This window comes from Puma concolor, chromosome D4, assembly GCF_028749965.1.
Source record: "Puma concolor isolate L17-30 chromosome D4, mPumCon1.1.hap2, whole genome shotgun sequence".
Classification (NCBI taxonomy): Eukaryota; Metazoa; Chordata; class Mammalia; order Carnivora; family Felidae; genus Puma; species Puma concolor.
The window spans coordinates 75,586,676-75,614,047 of NC_141679.1; the positions used below are offsets into that span (position 1 = coordinate 75,586,676).

A 27,372-nucleotide genomic window follows, 5' to 3' on the forward strand; every position below is an offset into this window, starting at 1 on the left:
TTCTGGGTGCTGTGTGTGTGCGTGGCGCTGGGCGCCTGGTCTGTGCATGCCGCGCATGTGTGGTGTGCACATATGGTGTGTGGTGCACGTTTTGTGTGTGTGGTGTGTGATGTGTGACGTATGTGTGCATGTGACTGCTACAGCTGAGCCTCTATCTACTATCTCAGGCACAGTGCTCTTGCTAGAAGTGCTCTACACATTGCGTCACTCCGCCCTCACCTCTGCCCTCTGACGCAGCTACGATTTCCTTTTTACGGATGGGAAAACTGAGGATCAGAGAGCATGCAAACTGTCTCCACCGAAGTGGCAAATGTTGATCAGTGAGATCACCTGGGTGCAGGGCCATACTTGTATGGCCCACGCTAAAGCATTCAATCATCACTGTGCTTGAAGACAGAAAACTTGAGCCCTGGTCTCAGCCCTGCCCACTATTGACCTTGGGTCCTTGTGCAGGTCCTATGCCCCTCCCCTTCCCCCCCGCCCCCCCATGCCTTGACATACACATCACATGAGATAGTCTAGGAAGGGAAATCCATGAATGGGGATAGACTTGGCAAAGGTGTTGGCCCATCCTGGTTAAACATTCCCAGTGGTCCCCTGGGGCTGAGTCTAGACTCCGGACCGCTATAATAGATTATCTGGGGGACAGAGCTGTCACATCTGCAGTTACTAATGATCTCCATTTCAACACCCCATTTAAAATATGAATCACTGCATAGCTGGTGCCTCCAGATGTAGCTCTTTGAATACTTCATTCGGAAGTACCCAGTTCTCTGTAGCGCCCGCCCTCCCCTGCCTTTCTGCTCATTTTTGGCTGCAGTGTATCTCTGAGAGCCAGAAGAAATCCCAGCTCCTCATAAGGAAACGTCTTGTATCCAAAGCCCAGCTTGGATTATTGCCAATGCCACAATTGCAGACTTGTGAGCAGAAAAACCCAGACTTCTGAGCATCACCTGAATTGGGTCAGGCTCTAGGGATTGGCCTGAATATTCCTCCCCTGTGAATCTATAAGATCACAGATCCTGGAGATAGAAGAGTCATCAAGAGGTAAATTATTTTCTTGGGCCAACTCGAATAGTATAAAGTATACCTATTTTGCAATTGAGGAAGCTGATGACCCCTGGGCCCCAAGTCGGGACTGGTTTTGGGAGAAGTGGGTGCACCTGTTCATCTGGTTTGGTCACTGAGGTAGGAATGAAGCAAGCCAGTGTCCTCAGGGTGCATGCCCAGCTGATCTGGTGAGACAGCTGTGTCCAGTGGTGGGTACGGGCAGCGAGCAGGTACCAGGGGGCTCCATAACCTGCCAGGCACTGCTGAGAACAGAGCCCTCCCTTGGCTTGTCTTCAGTCTCTTTGATGAAAGTGGAAAACTTCTGATTATGGAATGAAAGCTGTAGGTGTTGAAAAATAAAAAAGCTGTGCTTGAAGTGCAGGTCTTCCTGAAGGCCCGTGGGGCTGAGAAGGGCAGCGGAAAAAAATGTTTGTCTTACAGTTACACGTTTTGCATATAGTACAATGTCCTGAGAGGGAAGGCTGACAAGGGGGAAAAAAATCATCCTTTGTTTTGACTCAGAACCTTCTGAGCAGTTGAGATTTTCAGATCCGTTTGCCTCTCCAGCAGCTTGTGAGCCCGATCTCACTGCTGTGCCTCTCCACCACACGCAAGCTTGCAACCTTCCCTGGTTCCCACCCCGCTGGTCTCACCCCCTCTGGCTGCCCAGCTGCTCTAGACTCTAGCTGGGCCAACCTGGTGGTCTCATCCCTTGTGCTGCCTGGCTTCTCTCTCCTTTCCATTTGGCCACCCAATGTACAAATGGAAAGAGCTTTCATAGAGTTTCTTGCTGAGTGACTTTGAAATCCATTCTGGAAGCTAAACTGTACAGGGAGCATAGAAATGTAAGAAAGCAGAGCTATTCTGGCTGATGTAGGGGCAACAAGACTGGGGGGGAGGGCTGGGCCCAGCATGCTCATTTACCTTTTAGCCTGGGGTACCTTCAGGATGGAACAAAATTTGTGAACTTGTGATTTAGCTCAAAACCCTTATTCCTCAAATCAGGAAACTGAGGCAGGGAGGTGGAGATGAGCTGAGGGGGTTCATACGGAGAGAGATAAAGTCACGTGCTTGTTCTCATCCCCTCCCTGCTAATATTCCAACCAGCTTGCCAGGCTCCTCCCCCTGCTGCTGCTTCAGATCCTTTTTGCCTCTGCCACCTGCCTCCACCTCCCAAGGAAGCCTGCCCAGGTCTCCCACTCTTGCCAACAACCTCTCTTCAGAATACTCCATGGTCCTGCCACACAACATTATATCCAATTATCTACTTGTTTTGACCTCTGCCAAGTGTGGGAACATGTGTGACTTTTGCATTTGGCATAATAAGACTCAGGGTTCTTGAGGGCAGTCTTCTCCAGATTCCTTGCCTCCCACCCTGCACAATTTGGTGTTGGACCTTTGTATGATCAACCCTCAGTCAATGCTTGTGTTGATATTGTGTTTATGGAAAGAGAAGGTTCTAGAAGTTTGGCTTATACAAAGGAATTGTGTGATGGCATATTTGTCTGTCACTTCTCAATGGTTCTGCACTTCCCTGTCCTTCTCCAGGGTTACTTGGCTGCCCATTAGCTTTTATGTTCCAGCATGGCCCCACGAGAGTCACCACCAGCCTCCTTTCAGCCTGTAGTTAGTGTGTGGCTGAGGTGTGGCTGTAGCATCTGAGACTTAGTGGACAAACAGAACTAATCTCTCATCCCTTCAAGAAAGAACCGCATTTTGGAGAGATGAAGAGGAACCAGCTATAGGACTGCCCACCCCCACCCTGCCCCATCATTGTTTCCCTGTATAAAGAACTGTGATATCTCTATCATACAGACCCAAAGTGTGGTACCTTGGCCAACACTAGCGGAATTTGGTGGTGCAGATTCTTAGGCTCCACCCTAGACCTACTCAATCAGAAACTCAGTCTGGGGTCCAGAAATCTGTTTTAACAAGTATCCCAGGGAATTGAAATTCCTGAAACCATTTGGAAATCATTGGTTTAGGAAAATAATCTGTCTAAATTCTGGGAAGAGTCTATAAGGGATCATTGGGTCTAAGCTCTGGCCTTTGAGCAGATGGAGTCCTATCCCCATTATGCAGATGAGAAAACCAAGGCATAGAAAAGTTAGCGATCAGGGTCATGTCATTGGAGAATGTTGACATGAAGATTCATTTTTCTGTCTCTTGATTGAGTCCACTTTCTAAACTCAAATATGGCTGTAGGCTGTAAAAATACTATTCCAGACGGAAATATGTTTGTAATATTTATCTAAAGTTATCTTGTGGTGATCACTGTATGTGGTAGAAAGAAATATTTTTTAAAACTATTAGTATATGTGAGAGAAGGGCAAACTCTTCCAGGGTATTTTCAAGCAATAAAACACGCAGGAAGGATCTTGTCCCATTAACCGGACAGCCCTCTGTTTTGCAGGGGTTAACATGAGTAGATTGGGCGTAGGTGTTGGCCAGAGTGACACTGCACTGAGAGAATCTAGTGACTGAAGATACGGTGAATGTGGAAGGATTAGGGTCACAGAAAACTACAGTCATGGGTCAAATCAGCCTGCTGCCTATTTTTATAAATAAAGTTTTACTGAAAAAACGGTCATGCCCATTTGTTTATGCATCCCTATAACTGTGTTTGCATTACAATGGCAGAGTTGAATAGTTGCAACAGAGGCCTTATAGCCCACAAAATCTAAAATATTACTACTTAGCCCTTTCCTGAAAAAGTTTGCTGACCCCTGATTTAGAGTATTAAAATAAACTCAACTAAAGGCAGTATTACAAAAGAAGGGATTTGAAGAAAAGAACAGAAATATGTTTCCTCAGACTCCTCCATAAAATCTGCACTTATGTTAATATTACTAACTCATGTTTTCATGTGAAAAGTTTCTTTCTTGGGATTCACTAATTGTAAAGCAGCCAGATACCCTCATTTGCGTGTGACCAAGTAGACTATTGGAGAGGACACAGGAGCTGAAAGAGAAGCATGGCAGAAGAGATTTGGAAACTATGTAGACAGGTATACTTTCAGCATTGGGAATATGTGTGTGTGTTCATGCATGATATGTAATATCCATATATATGAATATATACATCACATGCACACACCCATGTTATTCCTGCCCACTTCAAAAAGGTTTTGAGGCAAGTTAAATGCACAGATGTATAAGAACTGAAGCCATTAAAACAAGGCAAAAGTTAGGAGCCAAGACGTAAAGTAGAGTAAAGCAAAAGGAGTAAGAGATTAAGAAACCCAGGCGGATGACAGTTTTCAGCGGTTGAGCACAACATGTATACTTCAGAGCTTCTTGGTAACCAGGGCAAAGAAGAAAACATACTGGGTTGCATAACTCTCTTTGATCGTAAAAAGCAGATGAGTTCAAAAGGAAAAATGGACCTTTTGCTGCTTGTATAGGTGCTTTGAAATATATAGCATATTCTGAAATGGCTGATGGTAATCTATGAATTTAATGCATGGCATCACAATGAATCAGGATAAGAGCCAATCTTAACAAGTGAAAATACTAGAATATTTTAAAAGAAACATAGTCTTATGATTTTCAGTGATGCAGAACTAGCAATAAACAAACAGTAGGGCAGTGGAGAATTCAAGGCAAAAACAAAACAAAACAACAACAAAAAAGAACATCACTTTTCTGGCATCTAGGGGCTTCCAGGAGAGCTGAAGGACTAGAAGACTCCTAGGTTAGATGGTCCTTAAGAAATCTGTTGTCATCTAGAGAAGAGAGGAGAATCTGCATTTTTTTGCAAAGCTGGGAAAAGATATTTCCATATCAATAAAACATAGGTGAGGAGAGACAGGATGACTTATTCTACGGTGCATCACCCATTGGGCGTTTGAGGGCACTACTATGAGCTAGGCAGTGTCCTACAGCATTGAACACCACACGTCATCCCTGACTTTGCGAGGCTTACAATCAGGAGAGTGAGATGGGCAATTAAAGATGTAATTACAATACAATGTAATTGATATTAACACCAGATAATTCAGGGCATTCTATGTGCATGGTGGGAAAACCCAAGCTCATCTATCATTCTCCAGGGAGGCTTCCTTGAGGTGACATATTTGATGTGTACATTAGTTTAATAAATAAATACCCACTCAAATTGTACTAGGTCATTTCACTCCCTTCCTCTTCCAGTTTAAAATCTTGCAGCATCCATCCTTGTCTGTGGAGTCCTGGTCACGTTTTCTTGCATGGCCTCCCTGGCCCTCTCCTAAGACTCATTTTCAGGCTCTGATCCCACCAAAAGCCTAGCTCCACTCCACGTACACTGTTTATTCTGAACCCCTAGCTTACTAATCTCTTCCCTGACTCTGCTTTCATGCAGGCAGCATCCTCACCACTACATCAAATGCCCTTTCTTACATCTCTTGCTCTGGCAATTCAAAACATATTTTTTGAAGTTGCTGTTCAAATATTGTCCCTTCTCTGAGCGCCCACCCCTGACTTTCAGAAAGAAATCTATCTCTCTTTGCTCCTTAGGATTTCAGAGCACATTTCTACCTCTTGTCAATAATGATGACAGTAATAGTTTTATGATTACACCCACCACCTACATTTAGTGAGCTCATATTGTGTGCCAAGCATGTTACATTCATAGTTTCACTTAATTTGTACAATTATCTCATGAGTGCTCTTATTCCCCTTTGGCAGATAAGACAACTAAGGCTTGGAGCTGCCAAATGGTTGTTCCAAGGTCGTATTGATATTGAGTGATGAGCTGGCATTCTGAGCCAGGGCTGCCTGACTGCAGAACAAATTGCTATAAGCACCATGAGATCCTATTGCCTGTATTCTAGGTAGCTACCTATAGCTCTGTCTCCCCACCAGCACTGTAATCACTTTGAGAACACAGCATGTCCCTGGAGTAAATAAACAGCTTGCATGTGTCCACACCTAGCATGTTCCCGATAAAGGTTTAAATTGTATATTTACCTAATAAATCCAATTCAAATACCTAACACTGCGAAAAACACCATTTGTTTTAAGACTCCGTGCCATTTTCCTAAATGAAGTCTAAATATGAGCTTGTTTCAGAGAAGAGATCCCAGGCCTGATCCTTTCCCTGATGCCTCCCCTCTTGCTGCCTTCCATTCTACAAACTCCTATCTCTTTCCCTACTCTGGTCCTTGCCCCTAAGTGTAAGGGCACACATATGTCTCAAAATAAAAGCAGATGGAACTGACACATAGATGTCTAAGGAAATTAGTATCTTCTTGGAAGAGTGACTGGAATATAATTGGTGGGCAAAGAAATCAACAAACAAAAGTTATTTGGAAAAAAAGGAGAAATAGAAAGAAGGGGGTAGGGGGGAGAAAGAGAAATTTGGAAACTTTTCAGAAGTTTAGGATCTGTTTCATTTGACGAGAAGAATGGCTCACTTCTGAGTTACTCAGACTTCTTTTATGTAGAATACAACCTCTATCCTCTGGTTGTGCTAGATTTATGGACTTGGTTGGGGGTTGAGGTTAACACTGAAAGATGTCCTAAAGTGTTGTTTCCTGATATTAGCAAAATCAGGAAATGACCTTTTCTTTTCTCTTTAAAGTGGGCTAGCTTTTCTTTTCTTTTCTTTTTTTTTTATTTCTAAGAAATTTGAAGCTCAATGGGTCCTGCTTTTGAAGTAAAAATTGATTTATTCCCCTCGTAAACCATCTCAAGTTGAACAGATGTGCTGGCTGTGCAGTGCCACGTATTTGCAGTTGTGAAGCAAAAAACAGAGGAGAAAACATGTCAACCACAACAGAATGCACCAATTCACTTTTTGTGGCTGTTATCTTTACTGGGAAGGAGAACAAAAAAGTCCCAACATAACCTTGGCTTCTTAACATCAAACTTTCAGCTGTACAAAGAAAGGGGCTTATTGTTAGACTGAAAGAACAAAATGTGAGTGTCCGAAGAGAGATGATCAATGAGAGGGAACCCAAAAGGTGTTAACGAATGGAAAAATGTGTGGAGCACCTCAATGGGAAATGTACCCTCAGTGAAGATGTAGTGGAGTATGCATGGGTGGAGAAGGGCTCAGAGCATTGTCTTGGAAATAGAGGCCTGACTTCACATCTCTCCCTCCTCCTTCTACTCAAGCAAACATTTGCCGAGCACTCACTGTGAAGTAAATGCTTGAAACTTTTTGGAGGGGGTCTACTTGGCCCCCCATCTCATTTGTCATTGGCAATGGGACAGCAATCGTTTTCCCTTTCAGCGTGGTTAAAGGGTTGATATTGTTTAAACACCTTAGAATACCTCCTGGTGCATGGTGAGCACTCAGTTGACATTTGTCGAAGGGATCGGGACTCTTCCTTTTGTTGGCTTGAAGTGTTAGACACCAATCTAGATACATAAACCACTGAGTTTATCTAGGCAACCAAACTCCTCCTCCATCATCCCGGATCAAATCATCAAAGACCTCATTCCCCCTTTGCATTCTCCATCTCCCTTCCCAAGCTCTTTCCCTCCATCTTTGCTCATTTGTTCTTATTTTCGCCTTCCTTCTTCTATTCCCTCCTGCAACTTCCCAGCTGCAATTTTGCTAAGCATATTTACTCTTTTATTTTCATGTTATATATGTTTATGTTTGTCCCAAATTATTTACAATGAATATGTGTTGCTTTTGGTACAGAAGGGTACTAGAAACAACCTAGAATCTGTACGCAGAGGGGAGACCACAAGCAATATTGTGGGACAATAGTGCACATATAATGTTGTTTTCTGTTTTAATATATGTAGTTTCCTATAGGTCATAGGAAAATCTATTATTTCCTTGTCTGAATATCATGTACTACCTTTCACTACCTCTTTCTAGGGAATGTGGAATATATAAGAATTAAAATTAAATTTCTCCCTCTGAAACCAACCCACAGAGTGGTTGACACAGCCCTGTGTGCCCTTTTCTCCTTCCTCTGTGAAGTTGCTTTCTGGGATATCCCATTCTGTCCCTCACATTTGTATTTGTATACAATTGTGTATTTGTATAGCTGACAAATAGCCGGACAAGCTGGAAACCCTCAATGGGAACTGAAAGAGCATAAGGTATCAGCCCAAGGAGCTCATCCTTCTGTTTGGTCAAACCTTAGAAGATGAGACCCCTGTCCTTAAGGGACTGGCACTCAGACATGGCATGTCAAAGTGCTCTTGGCACTGAACTCCTGTTATGAGATCCTGTCTTTGGTTTCCCTGTGAATGTCTCTTAAAGGAGTGGGCTGAACAAAACTGGCTTCTACCCCTGAGGTCACATGGCTTTGCCTTTCTTTCCTCTTTCTCTTGCTTTAATGTGATAGCATGTTGGGGGGAGAGGAATTTGGAGGGGGTCTACTTGGCCCCCTGTCTCATTTGTCATTGGCAATGGGACAGCAATTGTTTTCCCTTTCAGTGTGGTTAAAGGGTTGATATTGTTTAAAACACCCTAGAACACCTGTTGTGAGTGTTTAAAAATTAATACATTTAGAACATTGTGGAAGCTATTGTCTCGGCTGCATTGGGATTGAAGGCTAATTGATTAATTGTAAACTAAAATAGAAGGATCTAACCTCTCTTACTTGTAATCAGTAATTTTGTGATTACAAGCAAAAACTAGAAACAAAAAGAGGAAAATATGCATGGATATTGATTTGACCTGGGGATGAGTAAGAGTGGCAGAAATTAGCTTGTGTCCACTGTTATGCCCCTTCTGAGTGACCACCAGTTCTGATCCTGGGTTCATCTATTATACCACTCCCTCTTAACCTTCATGCCGAGGAATTGCCTGCGGATCTTGTGAAAATGTTGATTCTAATTCAGTAGGTCTGGGGTAGGGCTGATTGCATTTTTAACAAGTTCCAGGTCCTGCTGATGTTCTCTCTCTAGGGGCCATTATTTGCATAGAGTAGATAACCAAACCCACATGACTTCCCTTAGAAGGACACAGTAGAGGAAACACAGCAGGCCAAGACCATAGCACCAAGAGAGTCTCCTCAGTGGGCATCTTCATGGCAGTCTACGGTCTATTTTCCTTCTCCCCCCAACAACACAGGTGTCCTCATAATGAGACTATACCATTGGGTATAGGGACCACTCTGTTTTAAAAGCCCCAAGCTCTGTTGGAACCAATATCTGTTTTCACAGCTTCCAAAGTCCCAAATCTATGGCTTTCCACCAGGTATTTAGGCACAGTTTGCCCCATATAGAGGCTGTTTATTAATCAGAGATCATTTCCCCCATTAGCCATGTCATCCTACCTTAATCAGGGGATACTGCTTTGAGGTCAAACCGTAGTCATTTTCCCAAAGAGAAGGCAAAGGCATTTTGGTAAACCTTCACTCATACTTACCTATTTGTTTTTGTTTCTGAGCACATAAGATCACCATGAAGTCTACAATGACTGTAGATAAGGTGGGCCATATGACTAGTTTAAAGTAATGAAATATGATGAGGAGTTATGAGTTGGTGTATTTCTCTGAGCTCTTTCTCACCTAATGAGCTGCGTGCAGGAGATCCAGGAAAGCACTCCAGGAAACGGTGTGGGGGATGGTAGAGTCTCAGCTTGGAGATGTCAGGTAAGAGTTGCTATATATTGTGTGTAATATATAACCAGCTTAACTTATAATTTATTGTCTAAACCAGGATGCCTTAGAGGCCAAAGGGACTCTTATATTAATAATTACACTGAATTACACTGGGAAAATGGGTCTAACTGGGCACTGTCCTAGCTCAAACCATATACATATGGTCATTCTAGGTATAATCCATTTTATCACCCCAAACATTCTTTAGTAAAACAGTGTGCTTTACCACCAGTTCCAGAGGTTGTGTATGTGTGGGAGGGAAGCATATATGAAGTACTGAGTCCAGTCAGTAGGTAATTTGCAAAATCAAGGACCATACATGATGATATATTCATGTCTCTGTATAATGGATGAAAAATTCAGATCCAGAGAGATGACTTTTCAATGTCATATTATAAGCTGATGTCAAACTCTTGGTTTCTTCATTTCCTTTTTTTTTTTTTTTCACTCTGCCTCTTTGTATTAGTCAGGATACTACTAGGATAGGCAGCAGGAACAAATTAGCCCTGAAATATCAGGGACTTAAGAAAACAAAAATGTATTTCTCATTTATATGAAGTCTATCAGGGAATGGGTAACCTTTATGGTCTCCAAATTGGCTATGGAGAGGGAAGAGAGTGTGGGAGACTGCACATGGAATATTCTATAGTTCATGCCTGGGAGTGGCTAATACCACAACTGCCTGAATTATATTGGCTAGAACTAGCCATATGACCCCAATCTAAGAATAGGGGAGGCTGGAAAATGCAGCGTTTCTGTGTGTCCAGGAAGAAGAAATAGTGTGGTAAACATAAGCATTTTCTTCATACACTCTCTCAGAACTAATCTTTAACAGTTGGCTCTAACAATTGTATGAGAAACTATATAAAGAAGACTGAGGGCCTCTTGATTGCAGCAGAGTACCACACCCTCCTGTCCTCCACAGGAGACTGTATTAGTATGCTCAGACTGCTATAACAAAATACCATAGACAAGGTGGTTTAAACAGCCAACGTTTATTTCTTACAGCTCTGGAGGTTAGGAAGTCCAAGATAGGGTGCAACCACAGTTGGGTTCTGGTGAGAGTTCCCTTCCTGTATTGAAGATGGCTGCCTTCTTACTGTCTCATGTAGCCAAGAGAAGGAAAGCAAGCTCTCTGGTCTCTTCTTATAAATGCACTAATCCCATCATGAGGATGCCACCCTCATGACCTCGTCTAAACCTCATTACCTCTCAAGGCCTCATTTCCAAAGACATTCACATTAGGGGTTGGGCATCAACATATGAATTTGGGGAAGAGATAAAAATTCAGTCCATAACAGACACCTTGTGCCATTTTCTGCTTGTACTCAGGATGTTATATGATTGGAAGTATGGATACTTGGGTTCTGGTCCACCTGTGACTCTGGGAACTTGAATCTCTGGTCATTTGGCTTCTTGATACATCCATTCCCTCAAATACTTACTTTTAAAACTCTTGAAATAATGAATATGAAGGAAATGTGTGGAAAATTATGGTGATTATAGTGCCACAGTCAGAGAAGGAGATGATGTCCGTTCATCTCATTTAACTTGTATTTTGACCACTAAGTGTGAAACATTTTCCTAGAAACTAGAGATAGAGTGGAGACCAATAAATTTGTTTGCTACCTAAATTCTGTTTCTTTTTCTTCCTTCCTTTTTCTTTCTTTCTTTCTTTCTTTCTTTCTTTCTTTCTTTCTTTCTTTCTTCTTTTCTTTCTTTCTGCCTAGTCATGGACATATATATTCTTTTTATGATTATTTGAATCTCATCTAATTATGGGTTGTAATTAGGTAGCCAGTCACAGGAATGAGCATGATTGGGATACTCAACTTAATCTGGGGGACATAAAGTCTTCCTGAGCTAGTAACGTTTGATAACAGATCTGAAGATTAATTTGGGAGTAATTTCTAATGATAATGATGATTACATTTTTATCAAGATCATGGGGCGCCTGGCTGGTTTAGTTGGAGGAGCATGCGGCTCTTGATCTTGGGGTGGTTAATTTGAGCCCCACATTGAATGTAGAGATTACTAAAACAAGCAAACAAACAAACAAGATCATACTATGTGCCAGGAGCTGCTTAACGTGTCTTATGTATACTATCTTAATTACATTATTATCCCGATGAGTCCTCATAACCACTCTATGATCTAGGTATAAATATTAGTCTATTTTTGCAGAATTAGTTGGAGAAAAGAGGGATGCATCTTCCAGTGAAAGGGAGCAGCAAACATGAAAGTCCTGTGGTTGGAGAGAACATGGCACATGACACATTTGAGGTACTGAAAGAAAGATGAAGTATTTGAAATCATACTGTGTAAAATGCCCTAAGGAAGAAGACTTTCTCCCTCCTTGACAAAGTGCGAATGTGTTGGGGGACAGAGGGGAGAAGCAAATGTAGACATTTGTGGTTGGGTGTGAAATTCAGCTTTCTATAAAATACACTTCCCATGTAATACAAACTTAAGTTGAATTTGATTTAAAAGTTTTGTATCTGTATTCCTCATAATATTACCATAAGAGCTCATAGAAATCTAGGCTTTTGGGAGATGCATGAAAACCTAAGACCAGGAGGAGAGAATGGAGGGTTTGCTAGCACTTTCCTTCTCTTGAAGCTATAAATTGGGTTTGGAAGCTGCCAAGGTTTTGCTGGAAATAGAGTTCAACAAGGAATGCTTGCACTTGACCTTATTTAAATGTGCAGTGTGGACTAGGGTAGAGAACAATTCAGTATAACACAACGATAGCTTATCTAGTCTGGCTCAGAGTGTTTTCACAGCAGGTTAATAGGAAAGACTTTTTTTCTTCTCTTCTTAGAAAATGATCAACTTTTTTTTGAAGCTAGAGTTTGATTTTCTATGCTAGGCAGCATTTTGTTTTCATTGAATTGACTTTGATGTGAAATTTCCTGGCATTTCTTAATTCTGTAGAGGAGGTTTCTCCCTTTGAAACTGAGATGTGTACGTGTCTAATTACATGTATTACTATGTCTGACTGATCTGCATGTTCACACATTTACTAGTGAGTATTTATCCAGCACCTATGATAGGCTAGCTTCTGGGAATGCTGCAGTGAGCACATCAAATAAGACTCATGCCTTTCATCGCCATGGAACTTAAAATTTGAAAGTGCTTGTAGACATTCAGCAAAAAGATACGAGGGTGAACGTTTTATTGAACACTAAGGAGAAGAAGAATAGGTTGCTATGAGGCAGAATAACAGGAGGGTCTACCTGGGAATGGCTGGTGTGCTGGGTAGCTTCTGTCATCCTTCTTCCCACACTTCTCCACCATACCTGGGAGGCTGCCCTGGCTGGGCTGCCTTCAAAGGGCTTCTCTACTCTCAGTTGAGAATCGGCCGCTGGGACAGTGGGAGAAGCAGGAGGCTGGGGTATTTATGTCCTTCGTTCCTTTTCTATCAGATCTTGCTACTTAGTTGTGACCCTCAAGTGAAGACCACCAATTCTGTAAGGTAGCCTTCTTCTTACACCTGCTGTCTCCAGGCTCTGGCACGTGTTCCCTCCCCTTCTGCTTCAGGCCAAGGTGAGGTAATGGCTTGCTGCTGTTACTAGCCATGACTAACTGTGCTATCTCTTGGTATCCCTTAACCCTGGCCATACCTTGGTATATCGGCTCTTTATTAACATTTCACCCACTTGGTATGTGACATTTGTTTCCTGCCAGGGACCTGACTAAAATATACTCAGGAGGGTCTTTTTGAGGATGTGGCTTTTATGTTGAAACCTGAAATGTCAGAAATTATGGACTGGAAAATTAATGGGAGGAAGTGGATTTTAGAAAGAGGGAAGAGCATGTATGAAGGCCCCAAGGCCAGAGAGAATTTTATGTGTTCAGGGGACATATGGGGGAGAGACATGTATGTAGGCACCAAGCAGAAGTGGTGCCACATGAGCCTGGAAAAGTGAACAGGGACAAACATACCTGGCTTTATAGCTGCTGTTAGGGAGTTAGGGTTTCATCTGTGTGCAATGGAAGCCATTGATGCAGAAGGAGATTAGACAGGAAAGTGTCATGATCAAATTTGACCTATTTATCAATTAATTTGCTTAAGGCCATTAATTGACACTGTATGCCAGGACCTGTATGGGTTAAGGGGGAGAGGGAGGCAGAAATAGAGGCATATAAGGCATAGTCTTTCCATCAAGTAGCCTATTGGAAGACTTAGGATATGGGTATATAGAATTTTAATATAAGACATGATAGTAAGTAGTATAAGAAGCAGTATGAATGACAGACTGTTTTCAGTGGGGATGAATAGGTAAGACTTCCTGGAGGTTGTAGCACGTGAGTGGCTTTAAAGGATAGATGATCTTACCTTTGATGGTGGAAGGCATTCCAGGGAAAGAGAACTGTATGAGGCAGTACTATTCAAAGTAGCTGGTCTGTGTACCAATGAGAGAAGCTTTGGCTTGAATGTAAATCAGCGCATTGCCCCCTTCATCAAGACAGTCTTACACTGGGCTACCTGGCATTTGCACATGGGAGGTGGAGTTGCAAAGAAAGAGAAATTGGATGAAGTGGGATGCAGCCAGAAGGATGCAAATATCAGGGTAAGGAGCTGAAATTTTAGGCTGTGGGCAGTGGTGGCACATTAGACATTTTCGAGAAGAGTGGCAAGTTTAGAGCTGTGTTTAAATATGTAATTTAGGGGTGCCTGGGGGACTCAGTCAGTTAAGCATCTGACTTTTGATTTTGGCTCATGATCTCACAGTTTGTGAGTTTGAGCCCGATGTTGGGCTTTGGGCTGACAGTGTGGAGCCTGCTTGGGATTCTCTCTCTCCCTCTCTCTCTGCCCCTTCTCTGCTCTCTCTCTCTCTCTCTCAACATAAATAAATAAACTTAAAGAAAACTTGTTAAAAAAATAATGTAGCAGGACAGAGGTGGATAACCTAAATGGGAAAGTCTGAGGCAATGATCAGAAAATCACTGTGGAAGCCACTGTGGAGATTCAGTTTTCCCTCTTGTGGTTTTATCAGTTTAACAGGAGCTGTCTTATTTTTGAAATGATGGCTGTGGTCTAAATGTCTGCTATTCACCTGTTCTCTTTTCAGGCTAGTTCTCGATATGCTGAAACAAAGCCATGGGTCTTCAATGAACTAAAACAGTAGTCTTGAGAACAAAAGTGAATGGCAGTCTGCTAACTTTTAGCTCACCGATGGGTCAGGGAGAGGAAGAGGGCTGTGTGATGTGCTTTGTGACCTGTGGGAATTTGGACAAATTAGGGAGTTGCACCACAGTTCATCACCCTCAGAGTAATGTCCAAGAATTATACAGAGATACTTGGATTATTAGCACTCTCTTTGTTTGTAGGCAAAAGAGATCAGCCATTTTAATTAGCAAAGTTCCCAAACAAGATTTTGGAAGAAAAAGGGCAGGGAGAGAGGGAAGCCCAAGCCCAAATCCCCAGGAGGTTGTCTGGGAAGAGGGGCTCTCATGTGCATATTTTTTGGGCAAACAGATTAGCTGACATCAAGCAAATAGCTCAGGGTGATTGTGTCCTTGAGGAGACTGGGTAGGAGTGTCAAAGAAAACCTTTCTAGTTGTTTATGGATTTTGTGGAAAACCTGATGAGCTTTCCTGTGGAACACACATGGCAGACTGGGTGACTGTGAGTACAGAGAGGCTCAGGTGCTTCCAGGCAGGGGGAATAGTGTTTAGGAAAAAGCCCTGAGGTGGGAGGAGCCTGGCATAATTGAGGATCTGTAACATGGCTTTCACTGCTAGAACATAGTAGGGAAGGGAGGCTTCTTTCCGCATCGAAGCCCCTCTGTGGGTCCTTGAGTCAACTGGCTGTGCCAACCACAGGGCTGTTGCTGCATTGTCATTACCACGATCTGCATCATCACAGCTGCCATTTATGAAGCTCTCCTGTGGGTCAAGTGCAGCGGTAGGCACATTCCATGCATCACCCCATAGGAACTTCCCAGCCACCCTGGGAGACTGGCATTGTCATCCCGTTTAACCAAGGGAGATATTGAGACTCCCAGAATCCTGCAGCTTGCACAAATCGCAGAAAGAGATTGGAAACCAGTTCCATCTCACTGCACAACCTCAGTCCTTATACCGTACATATCACTTCTTGCCGTGGTCCTCTTCACCCTCCACTCCAGCACTCAGAAAAGTGCAAATTGATATTTGCGCAGCTGACTACTGATATGGTAATTGTTTTGCTCTGCAGATGCCAACTTTAGGGCATTGTCTCCCCACCCAAAGTGACACAAACAAGAAAAGAGAAGTCTTCAAAATAAAATACCTTGCTTCCTGAAACGGGAATCTAGACTTCACACAGATGGATTGGAAGTGGGGTAAGCTATTGAATGAGTGGCGGATCCAAATGAATTGCCCCCAATGAACATTCAAGAACTACTTACTAAAGTAAGTCCATCACCTTTGAATGACATCACTTTGGCCATTGGGTGTCTGCTCAAAAATTCCCACGGACCCTTGAGTCATGGCTTATGCATCCAAAATGTTTAAAAACAAATTCACCAATGTCCTTACTAACAAACACGTTCTTATACGTGGTGGGATATACACATATCTCTTCTCTGGTTGGTTGGGAAGGGTAAGTGTAAAAGCACAAATGTTTGAGTGAATAAATACGTTTTGCTTTTTTATTTTAATTAAACCAGCAGTTCTGGTTTTCAGTAATTAAAATGTGGTCCCCTGAGGATCCCTGGAAACTTTTTAGGGTTCCCATGAAGTCAAAGCTATTTTCACAAATACCGAGATGTTTTTGGCCTCTTTCAAGCTCATTCACTCATGAGTGTTAAGTGGTGTTTTTGCAGAGGCTGTATGACGTGGGATATCTGCAAAAGACTGAATGAAGAAGCAGATGTGATTTTCCAATGGTTTCTTACTAAGCCAGGCATGAAAAAGATTTGCAAAAGCGTAAAACCAATGCCACTCTTCTATTTTTTTGCAAATATAGTGTTTTGTTAAAAACAGAAATATCATGTATGTCAACATGTAATTTATTATTGGTATTTTTAAATGAATGAATAAGTCAAGTTTCTCAGTTTTCATTTCGAATAATATCTATTGATAAACCCATACCAACACAAGTTTTTTGAGGTTCTTGATTTCCAAAAGGCTAAGGAGCCTTGAGACCAAAATGACTGAGCATCACTGACTAAATTAATGTTTAGGACACATTATTAATTCAGTGCTGCTTCATCCCAGTCCAATAAAAATAATTTGTAATTAAGTCCTAGGAATTCCTACAAGAAAACATCAGCAGCAATAATGTGGAGACTTCCTGCTACTTCTAAAGAAAGTGGCAGTTAATCTGCAGAATCTTAACTGCTATTTCACAAAAATAATTACATCTGGGTATACCTTAACCCAAGCACATAAATTGTAAAATATAATCAGAACACATTTCCCCAAATATTAATTGCTATTTATTTAATTGAGGAAAAATCCTCTGGATTTTCCTCTGGGGGGAAAAAAAAGGAAATTCATTTCTGAGAATTTCACAATCTCAGGCTCTTGCCAACTTGTGTCTAGTAGCTTTTTTCCCTGAAGTCCTAAGGGAGGCCCTCACAAACCAAAAGTGGTGCAATCTGCATTGTGATCCCGATTCTGCCCTCGGTTTGCTGCCTCATGTTGGGGAAAATAATTTCTTTCCTTGGGGTCCATTTTCCTCATGAAGGTGGGGAGGGAGCATCTCTCAGGTCCTTCCTTGAAAGATCCAAGTCTGTTTGAGACATCTAGAACAGAATGATAAGGGAATGGAGAACAGGGCACTTAGGAAATCACTCAAGTGATGGCAAAGACCAAGATTTTGGATTTGGTGGAAGAGTGGCAAATGGGAGCTCAAAAAGAGATTGGAGGGAATTCTGCACCCAAAATTCCAGGGAAGATTAAGGGGGTGGAGTAGGTAGGTGTGGGAACAAGAGTTTACTTGAGAAAGGCAGGTCACTTTCAAAGCTGAGAGGGACATTGGGAGGTCCCCTTATTGCTTATAGAAGAATTTGACATAGCATCTTGAAGGAAACAAATACCATCTGGCTCTACTTTCTGATTGTACAGTAACTTCTTTCTTTGGGTCATGGATTTGAGTCTGTTTTTAGTGCAAAACTCATGAAGGGAAGAAATTTGCTGCAAATATTGGTCATTTTTTTTGTGAATCCACTGATGATGTTATCAGCCAGTGATTGAACAATGCCTTTGGGGTGCTTCATGGTGGTATCATGGTCTCCTTATTGCTGTCTTTGCTAGTTTGGTTCTGAATCCTTCTGTATCCACACTCTCAACTCCAGCCAGTTCCATCCACTTCCAGTTGTTTAAATCATCACTCTCAATGTTACTCCCAGCCCTTTGCACATGCTAGTCCTTCTTTCTGGGAGGCCCTTTCACTTAAACTGGCTAGCTGGCTAGCTTACAACCTAGTATCTTCTGTAATTTTTGAGATTGTGTATTTTTGAAAGTTGTTACTTCATCAAATAATATGTATACACAGTTAAAAAAATATTGAAATATTTATAATGGAAACAGCAGTGCCCTGCTTACCAATCCCTACCACTTTCGGTCCTGCTCACCAGACAAACCACTTTTTAGCTTTTTCATGATTTCTTATGGCATATGCCTCTGTATTTCCAGAAAATATGCTTATATTGTTAATCTCTTGATTTATCAATGTCAGACTTCTATTGACTTCCTGCTATAGTAGGGTGACAATTTTGACCTTTCGTACATCTCATTTGTCCTCTCCTTTTCCCTGAATATTTATATCATAATTTTTGGATGAATCAGAATCAGTGTGCATGTTTTTACAATCAAGCAAATGTTATTCACCACAGAGTCCAAGTACTATCTTAGCATCCTTTCTTTTCTTGTACAACTTTGTATGTCCTGAGTTTACAATGGCCTCTTTACCCCTAATCTGTGTGGGTTTTTTTTTCTTTCTAAACCTATTCTTATCCTTTTTATTTTTTGTTACCCATTCTATCAGATCAGTAATTTTTCCCTTTTATTTTTTTTAATTTTAAAAGTTTATTTATGTATTTTTTGAGAGAGAGCGTGCACAAATGAGGGAGGGGCAGAGAGAGAGAGGGAGACAGAGAATCCCAGGCAGGCTCTGTACTGTTAGTGGGGCTGGATCCCACGAGCCAAACCAAGAGACCATGACCTTTGCCAAAATCAAGAGTTTTGGTCACTTAACCAACTGAGCTACCCAGGCGCCCCCTTTTTTCCCCTTTTAAACAGGGGTTGACAAAATCTTTATGTAAAATATCACATAGTAAGAATTTTATACTTTTCAGTGCAGACAGTCTCTGTTGCAATTACTCAGCTCAGCTGTTACAGAGGGAACTCAGTCAAGGACAACATGTAATCTAGCTACTGACAGTATGTAAATGAATGGGCATGGCCATGTTCCAATTAATCTTTATTTACAGAAAACAATTGGCAAGTAGGATTGGTCCGTGGGTGCCTCTTTGCAAGCCCTTGTTTTAAATGATAAAACACACCAGATATTAATGTGTGCTGTTTTTATTTTCCTGCATCTCTTGTCCTAGAGCCCTCCACCCTGAGGCTGTCTGTACTGCTTGTTCTCTTTATGTCCTGCCCTGCTAGCATCCTGGGATTTCCCTTCATTGCTTTCTTGTTTTGGACCCCTTATTTCTTGGGTCTCTGCATCTTCCTCTTTTTGGTTTTATTCCTTTGCTTAGCTGGAGCACATTCTCAAGTAACTTCCTAAAAAAGAGAGAGTGTGGAAGGTAAATTTTCTGAGTCTTCCTAAGTCTGAAAATTTCCATATGCCCCATCCCTCGGTTTGTTGATCGTGAAATTAAGTCATGGGTTCTAGATTAAAAATTTCCCCAGAACTTTGGAGGCTTTCCAGCTTCTAGAATTTCTGGTAGATGACTGATTGCAATTCTGTTTATTTGTATATGTTTGTATGTGATATTCTTCTCTCTCCCAACCCTCCATCTAGGAATTTTTAGAATCATCTTTTTATCAGTGCATCTCATGGTGACGTGCCATGGCATGATTATTTTTAGTCCCATGCATCACCTCTGTTCTGCTCTGTGCCTAATGTGCATGAGTCTGAAGCTTCTTACAACAATTTCTCCAGATACTATCTCTCCTGTCTTCTTCCTGCAGGGCAGCCATCAGGTTCTGTATGACCAAGGGGGAATCTAAGGTTCTTACTCTTCCTTTCTGTGCCCAGCCTCGTGGGTAGCCTCATGTCTTGTCCCTTGTTTCTGTAGAGCATCAGGTCTCTGAGGGTCCCACTTTGCAGGTATTCAGCAACGCACAGGACTGATTTTTGTAAGCATACATGTCTCCAGGATTTTATACTGAAGTTTTTTTTTTTTTCCATTCTGCTAAGTCGATCATTGCTCATCTGTCTACATACCGTCTTCCAAAATTTCATTATAATTTGTTGTCCACTTACACCTTAAACATTTTTTTTCATTTAACAAGAGGAAGGAAAACATGTAAATTCTGTGGTCAGTCTATCATGTTTAACCAGGAGTTCACAATCTGCCATTTGTCTGTCTACTCCACCATAAAGAGTCTGTGTCTGCTTATTCACTCACTATATTCCTAATGCCTGGCTCAAAGTGGGTATTCCACAAATACTTAGTGAATGGAATGAATGCATGCATATGGAGTGAATGATATGACAGGAGCAGAGGCCTTAGGTGGGGGAGCCCTGGGAGATGATGCTGGAAGAAGCTGAGCCCAGATTATGAAGAGCCTTGAGGACCAGGCCAAAAAGTGTGTACTCTTTTCTTGGTCAGAAGGTCATTGATGGCTTTTCAATGGTGGTGGAGGTGGTAGAAGGGTATTTTGGTCAAGGTGATTTTTCTGGCTGTGGTGTAAGGGCTAGTGTGAAACATGTGCCCAGGCAAGGGAATGAAATGCCATGAAGCGAGGAAGGAAGAGGTGTGTTGTAGAGCTATGGGAGAAGAACCAGCAGGATTTATGTTCTGATTCAACATGACTGGGGGTCCATGGGCAGAAAGAAAGAACAGGACAACAGATATTGGGAGGGGGGAGTAGATAACAGGGTTTCTTTTGTTCATATTTGAAGCATCAAAGGAAACCCCAGGTGAATGTGTTTAGCAGGTGGTTGACTATACCAGTAGAAAATGAAGACCTACATTAGGGAGTCATTCTCACAGAGAAATCAAAGGATGGAGCCCCATGAAGGAATATTGTTGCTTGCTCTAAGGCACATAGATGGTGATAGATAGACCCAGAATTTGAAGTCAGATCTATATCTAAATCCATAGCTCATCTTCAACCTCAGATTGTACTAACTCTAAAACTTTGTCAAGAGGCAGAAGAGTACAGGCTTAGTTTTGGCCTTGGACAAGCTCACATTTAATGGGATACATGACTTCTCAAGAAGGAAGGTTCAAAATGCAATCGGCAGCTGATGGGGTGTGAGAGATGAACACAGACACTGGGAGACGACCGATGGTCTGGGCAGGAGGGAGGCCTGGCAGCTTCAGCCAACTTGGCCATGGTCAGAGCTGAGGTCTCCTGCAGACCCCACCTGCTTTCATTCTGATGGCTTCCCCAAGAGCACTTTCTTTTCTTACACTTTCTACCCTTCCTGCTGTTTTGGTTCAAATCAGAGAAAACTATGGCCAAATAGCAATTCTCAGAACCCAAGTGGAGCTAACATCCTGCCTGGTTTCATCCTTTCTCGCTCAGCCCAGAGCAGCCTGGGAAAATCACAAGAAAGTGGGCTCTGGAGACTTTCAGGGATGGCCAATGCAGGGAAGGACTCCTGGGTTCCTCTCCACATAGCCTCCGCTGGTAGCATGCCTTCGGGTTCGTGGCATGGGCTGAGGGAGGAAGAGGAAGCAGACACCGTGAGAGTGGGGGTGTGGGCATGTAGGTTGTGAAACAGTATGAGAAACCTCCAGAGCCAGCAAAGAAAGTTTTGTTTCTGGAATTCGGAATTCAAGTGTTTTTCACACTCAACGTTTCTGTGACTAGAAGGGGTGATAAAAATCTATGTCATTCCATTGGCTTTCACCTTTGTTTTAAATTATCAGATTTTAAACAGAAATTATTATCAGTCTGATATTGTTTCCTTTTCTAAAATGTGGTTTAATTTCGCAAAGAGCCGAGTAAGACGGCAGAGCTGAATCATAGGAAGTGTCAGCATGCAAGCTCTATACCCTTTATTACAAAACTGTGGCTGAGTGGTATTCTCCTTGAAAAAATGTTCCTTAATCCTAGGTTTTTGTTTTTGGCTGGGGATATTTCCTCTTCCTTTCTTTTACCAATGCAGTCTCTTTGATTTCAGGTACAATCATGAAAAATCATATTCAGTGAGAAAGCATGAGTCTTGAGTTTGAATCCCACCTCCTCCTCTTCCTTACTGGGTAATATTTTGACAGTCACTGAGGCCCCTCTGAGCCTCAGTTGTCTCCATATAAGTGGAAGTAAGAAGATGGAGAATACATATTATATAAGAACATAACTGAGCCTGGGTGGCTCATTCTTTTGAGCGTCTGACTCTTGATTTTGGCTCAGGTCATGATCCCCGGGTCAGAGGATCAAACCCTGATACTGGGTTCCATGCTCCATACTTGAGAATCTCTTTTCCTCTCCCTCTGCCCCTCTCCCCCCAGCCCATGCACTCTTCTCTCTCTAAAATAATTTTAAAAAGAATACACCTATATAGATTATATAATGCATTATACATACAAACATATAATTTATTTATATATTGAATCTATGATTAATTATCATATATGTATAGGATTAACACATTGCTGGTAATTACTAGGTACTAAAATTGTGTCAATTCCTACCATTGAACCGAGTTGGATAATTTTTTTCCTATTGATAGTCACTGACTCACCAAAAAAAAAAAAAAAAAAAAAAAAAAAGAAAAGAAGAAAGAAAGAAAGAACAAAAGAAAGAAAATCAACTTAGTGTATGTTTTTAATTCAAGGGAGAGATATGTGGGTGTTTGTGTTTTGGATCTTATTTTTAGATATTACAAAAGTGTTCCATCCACTGGATTTTGAAATTAAGAATGGGAAATATTATTTATACCTGAATCATATATTGCAACAAATGAAAATATTGCATGTATGCTTTCCATTCTGTATTATAGGCATTTAAAGGGAAGAGGGAGAGAGAAATGGAGAGAGAAGAAAGAAGAGGGAGATAGAAAACATGTAAAATTGGTAGAGACAAGACAAAGCAAGGGCCAGATTCAGTGGGCTTAGGCACCAGTGCTTGCAGATAAATAGCTTTGGTTTTGTCCTAATTAACAGGATACTGAAGTCCTTTATTTGCCACTATCACTTTCCTTTGAAACCCACCCACCACACATCCATCTCTCCATTCATTCTTTTTTTTGTTTTTTAAAATTTATTTTTAAAGAGGGGGTGGAGGAGGGGCAGAGGGAGAGGAGAGAGAGAGAATCCCAAGCAGGCTCCTTGCTGTCAGCATGGAGTCTGATGTGGGGTGTGAACTCATGAACCGTGAGATCATGACCTGAGCTGAAATCAAGAGTCAGACACTTAACGTGAGGGAGCCACCCAGGAGTCCCTCATTCTTTATTTTTTGAATCAACGAACAACCACTAACTATACACTATGTGTTTAGCCCTGTCCTAGGTGCTAACAAAACAATCCATCAAGTCAGTCCTGCCTTCTAAGAGCTCACAGTTTCATGAGATGGCAGATAGGCGAATAAGTAACAGTAGAATGAAATAAGTGACTGGTTCATTTTGGGGTGTGGTGGGAAAGACTTCACAGGGGAGGTGACCCTATATGGGGTCTCAAAGAACTGCACTTATGTGTCGGGCAGACAAGATTGTTGGGTGGCAGATTAAGAGTGTGTTTTGGGCCCCCAAAAATTCAGGATAGCTTTTAGAGTGACCTAGTACTGTCTGAACTGGGAGCTGGTTTATTTGAAACATAGCTCTCTGTGGTCATGGAGACAGTGTGACAGGTGGTTAAGATCATAGATATTGCAGCATAGAAATGTTTATACTGATTTACTAGCTGTGGGGCATTGGTCAACTCTTCATCCGTCCTGAGCCCTAGACTCTTTCCATTTACAAGGAGGCTAAAACTCAGGAAGGTTGTAAATTTTAAGTGAATTGGCATAATATATGTAAAGGCTTTGTACACTGCTGGGCACAGTAGTGAAACCATTGTTTTCACTTCAGTATTTGGATCTTTGGTATAGTAAACTCTGAGTGGGAATCTGAACAAGTTGAGTTAAGGGTGAGGAGTAATGACCCTGTGAAAAAAAACAGATTATATTTTATATATGACTTTTAAAACAGCCTCTTGAAATGTCTCAGAAACTCGTCTGAATCACGGTAACTCAGATATCAATGTCAAGCTTCTCCTTTGGAATCCATCCCCCTCCATTTTTATGGCTGGAATGAAATCAAACCAAAGGTGGGAGATTCACTGTCTTTGTTGTAGATTAGCTCTTGGTGAAAAACCTAAGCTTCAGCTCCTGAGAGCAAAGCTCTTTGGAGGCTATCAGCCACACCTTCAGCACAAAGCTGTTTTCCAGTCTGTAATTATGAGTAGCACCCAATGGACAGGTTGGCAAATATCTGGGTCAGCTCTCTTAGAATAGATGCTCCTGCACAGGATATGGCGAGAGCAAGTAAAACCATGAGACAAAAATGTGAATGGAGGGCAGTCATTTTTAATATAGACTGACTTGAGGTTAGCTATCTCTTCCATAGGAGTACTGTTAATTCTTGGGAGTTTGGAGTATCAAATTGGTATCAATTGAGAGGGCCTCCAGTTTATAATCATTCTTTCTCAGATACTATAAATGACTGCATCCCAGTGGCCAGATTTGTTCTTTATTTCCCTATGTCCTTGGCCATAGCTGATTCTAGGATAGTTGTTCCCAAACTTGAGTGTGCATCAGAATCTCCTTATTAAAACAGGAATTGCTGGAACCCATCCCCAGAGTTTTTGATCCAGTAGGTCTGGGGTGGAGCTTGAGAATTTGCATTTCAGAAAGTGCCAAGGCATACTGATGATGCAGGCCTGGAAGTACACATTGAAAACCACCCATCTAGGCATACACAACTGGGTTATCTCTGTATTATTTCTTCCAATGCACCCATATGCCCTTAACTTCTTTTTGCGTATTTTTGCTGGATATAGTTTCCATTGCTCACATATAAAATACTTTAATGAATACTAGAGTAGGGGGGTGGGTCTTGTCTTTATCTAGGAGAAAAGAGGAATCAAAAGGGGAAAATCAAGGTTTTCTCTAACATCTTAAGATCTGTTGTGTGGAGACAAGAATGGAAGGTGAATCTTACTAAGTTTCCCATTTTGTCTCAGATGAAGTAGGCTTTTTTTTAAAAAATGATTTAAACTATGTGAAAATGGGCAGTTTTCATTAATGATGATAGATTGAACATACTCATTTATCCCTGTTCTCTCCTGAAACACCAATAAAATGACAGTGACTGAGATTTTAGCATAATGTATGGCATAAACTCTCAAAGGCAAAAAGAAGGGAAGAAGGAATGGTAAGAACATTGGAGGCTGGAAAGCAGATGGACAACTAGTCCTGCTGATTTTAGCAGACCCAAGAAGTCTGATTTGTGAGCTGGCAAAGCAGAAGAGAAAGAGCAAAGAGATTTACACTGTAGAGCCCCAGAAAGATTCTGGATTCTGGAACTTCCAAACAGGGTAAACGTGAGCCTTAAAATAGGCAAACTGGTTGAAATTCTGTGAAAACAAAGGGACCTTAGATCATCCCCACCAAACACATCAGCTGACATATGCTCCTGGCCCATAGCAGGAGATTTACTCATGAAGGAAGCAAGTCAGGGGGACTCTTTGGTCCAGCGTGTACCAGTTGGAAGAAGGGGTACCTTATAGAAAATGGGTGGGGCATGAAATGACAGTCAACATATGGAACTTTTATATCTCCAGTCCTCTTTCCATACTGAACTCCCAGATTCTTGACCTTCAAGTGTGTGCTTTCCAGATAGCAGTATTGTGTTGGGATTTAGAAGGGACTCAGTACTCTGTAGCTATTACACAAAAAGATGGGGAAAGGATAGGGGGGTTTGTGATGCAGGGGAGGCCTGATGAGGGTGTCCAAAATGAGTTTAAGTTAGCACTATTTATTGAGCAGTTACACCTGTGCCACGTAGCAAGCTATAAGTTCTAATGATTCAATGGTGAGTACAATTCAGTGTGCCCATCCCCCATACTAGAGGGGAAGGTTGGGGATTGGAGCAGCATGTACAAAGGCAGACAGTAGTGAAATAGCATGCTGACTTGGCGGAACTACAAGCAGTTCAGTATTGTTGGCATGGAAAGTACAGACATGAAGGGAGTGTGGGAGGAGGTAGACCAAAGAGATGCTATTAAGTTTATGACCCTCTCTTTCTTTGTATGAGTTCTCTCAAAATATATGCACATAGTTTGCATCTCCATAAACATATCCATTCTGGTTTTCCTTTTTTTTTTTTTTTCCCCATCAAGGGCAATGTTTTTATTTTATTTTATTTTATTTATTTTTAAAATTTTAATTCCAGTTAGTTAAGGGCAATGTTTTTAAGATCTAGCTATGTTGCTGTGATAATAATCTAAGTCATTCTTTTGAACTCCTGCCTGATACTTTGTGATGTTTTATGGTATATATCCACCTACTTTTATCTACCCATTGTCCCAGGGAAGGACATCAAAATTATTTTCCATCCCTTCCTCTTACTCGCTCCAAAAAAGAAAAACAGTAATAAACATCCCCAGGCATGTCCTCTGATGAAACTCTGTGAGAATTTCTTGTGCTTTATACCTTGTAGAGAGATTGCTGGTTATGTGTATATGTAATGGGACTAAGTATTGATACTTTGCCCTCCATGATGTCTCATCACTGGGACATGATGACAGCAGTATTTTCACATCCCTGCTAATCCAGTTTTTCTTCCTTCCTTCTTCCTTCCTTCCTTCCTTCTTTCCTGTTTTTCTTTCTTTTTTTTCTTTCGTTCTTTCTCCAAAAGTTTTCTTGTGCCTCTTTAGGCTATTATTATTATTATTAATTATTATTATTTTATAAGAACATTTACAATGAAATGAGATATATCCTCTTAACAGATTTTCCAAATGCACAATACAGTATTATTAACCATAGACACTGTGTTTTATAGATCTCTAGGACTTACTCATCTTGCATAACTGAAATTTTATCCCCATTTCCTTTTCTCCCAACTCTGGCAACCATCATTCTATTCTCTGCTTCTATGAGTTTGACTATTTTAGATACTTCATGTATGTAGAATTATGGAGTATTTATCTTTCTGTGACTAGTTTATTTCACTTAGCATAATGTCCTCCAAGTTAATCTGTATTGTTCCATATAGCAGGATTTCTTTCTCTTTAGGGCTGAATAATATTCCATTGTGTGTGTATACACCCCCACTCCACACACACACACACCATATTTTTATTTATTTTTTATTTTTTTAAATTTAACATCCAAATTAGTTAGCATATAGTGCAACAATGATCAGGAGTAGATTCCTTAGTGCCCCTTACCCATTTATCCCACCCCCCCTCCCACAAGCCCTCTCGTAACCCTCAGTTTGTTCTCCATATTTATGAGTCTCTTCTGTTTTGTCCCCCTCCCTGTTTTTACACCATAATTTTTTTTTTTAATTTTTTTTTCAACGTTTATTTATTTTTGGGACAGAGAGAGACAGAGCGTGAACAGGGTAGGGGCAGAGAGAGAGAGGGAGACACAGAATCGGAAACAGG

General features: G+C 41.4%; 1 protein-coding gene across 1 annotated transcript in view; it reads left to right on the top strand.

Moving 5' to 3' along the window:
- LOC147575015 (uncharacterized) overlaps positions 1 to 27,372 on the top strand; it is a 285,037-nt gene that overhangs the window by 201,546 nt on the left and 56,119 nt on the right. The gene's annotated exons all lie outside the window — the stretch shown is intronic.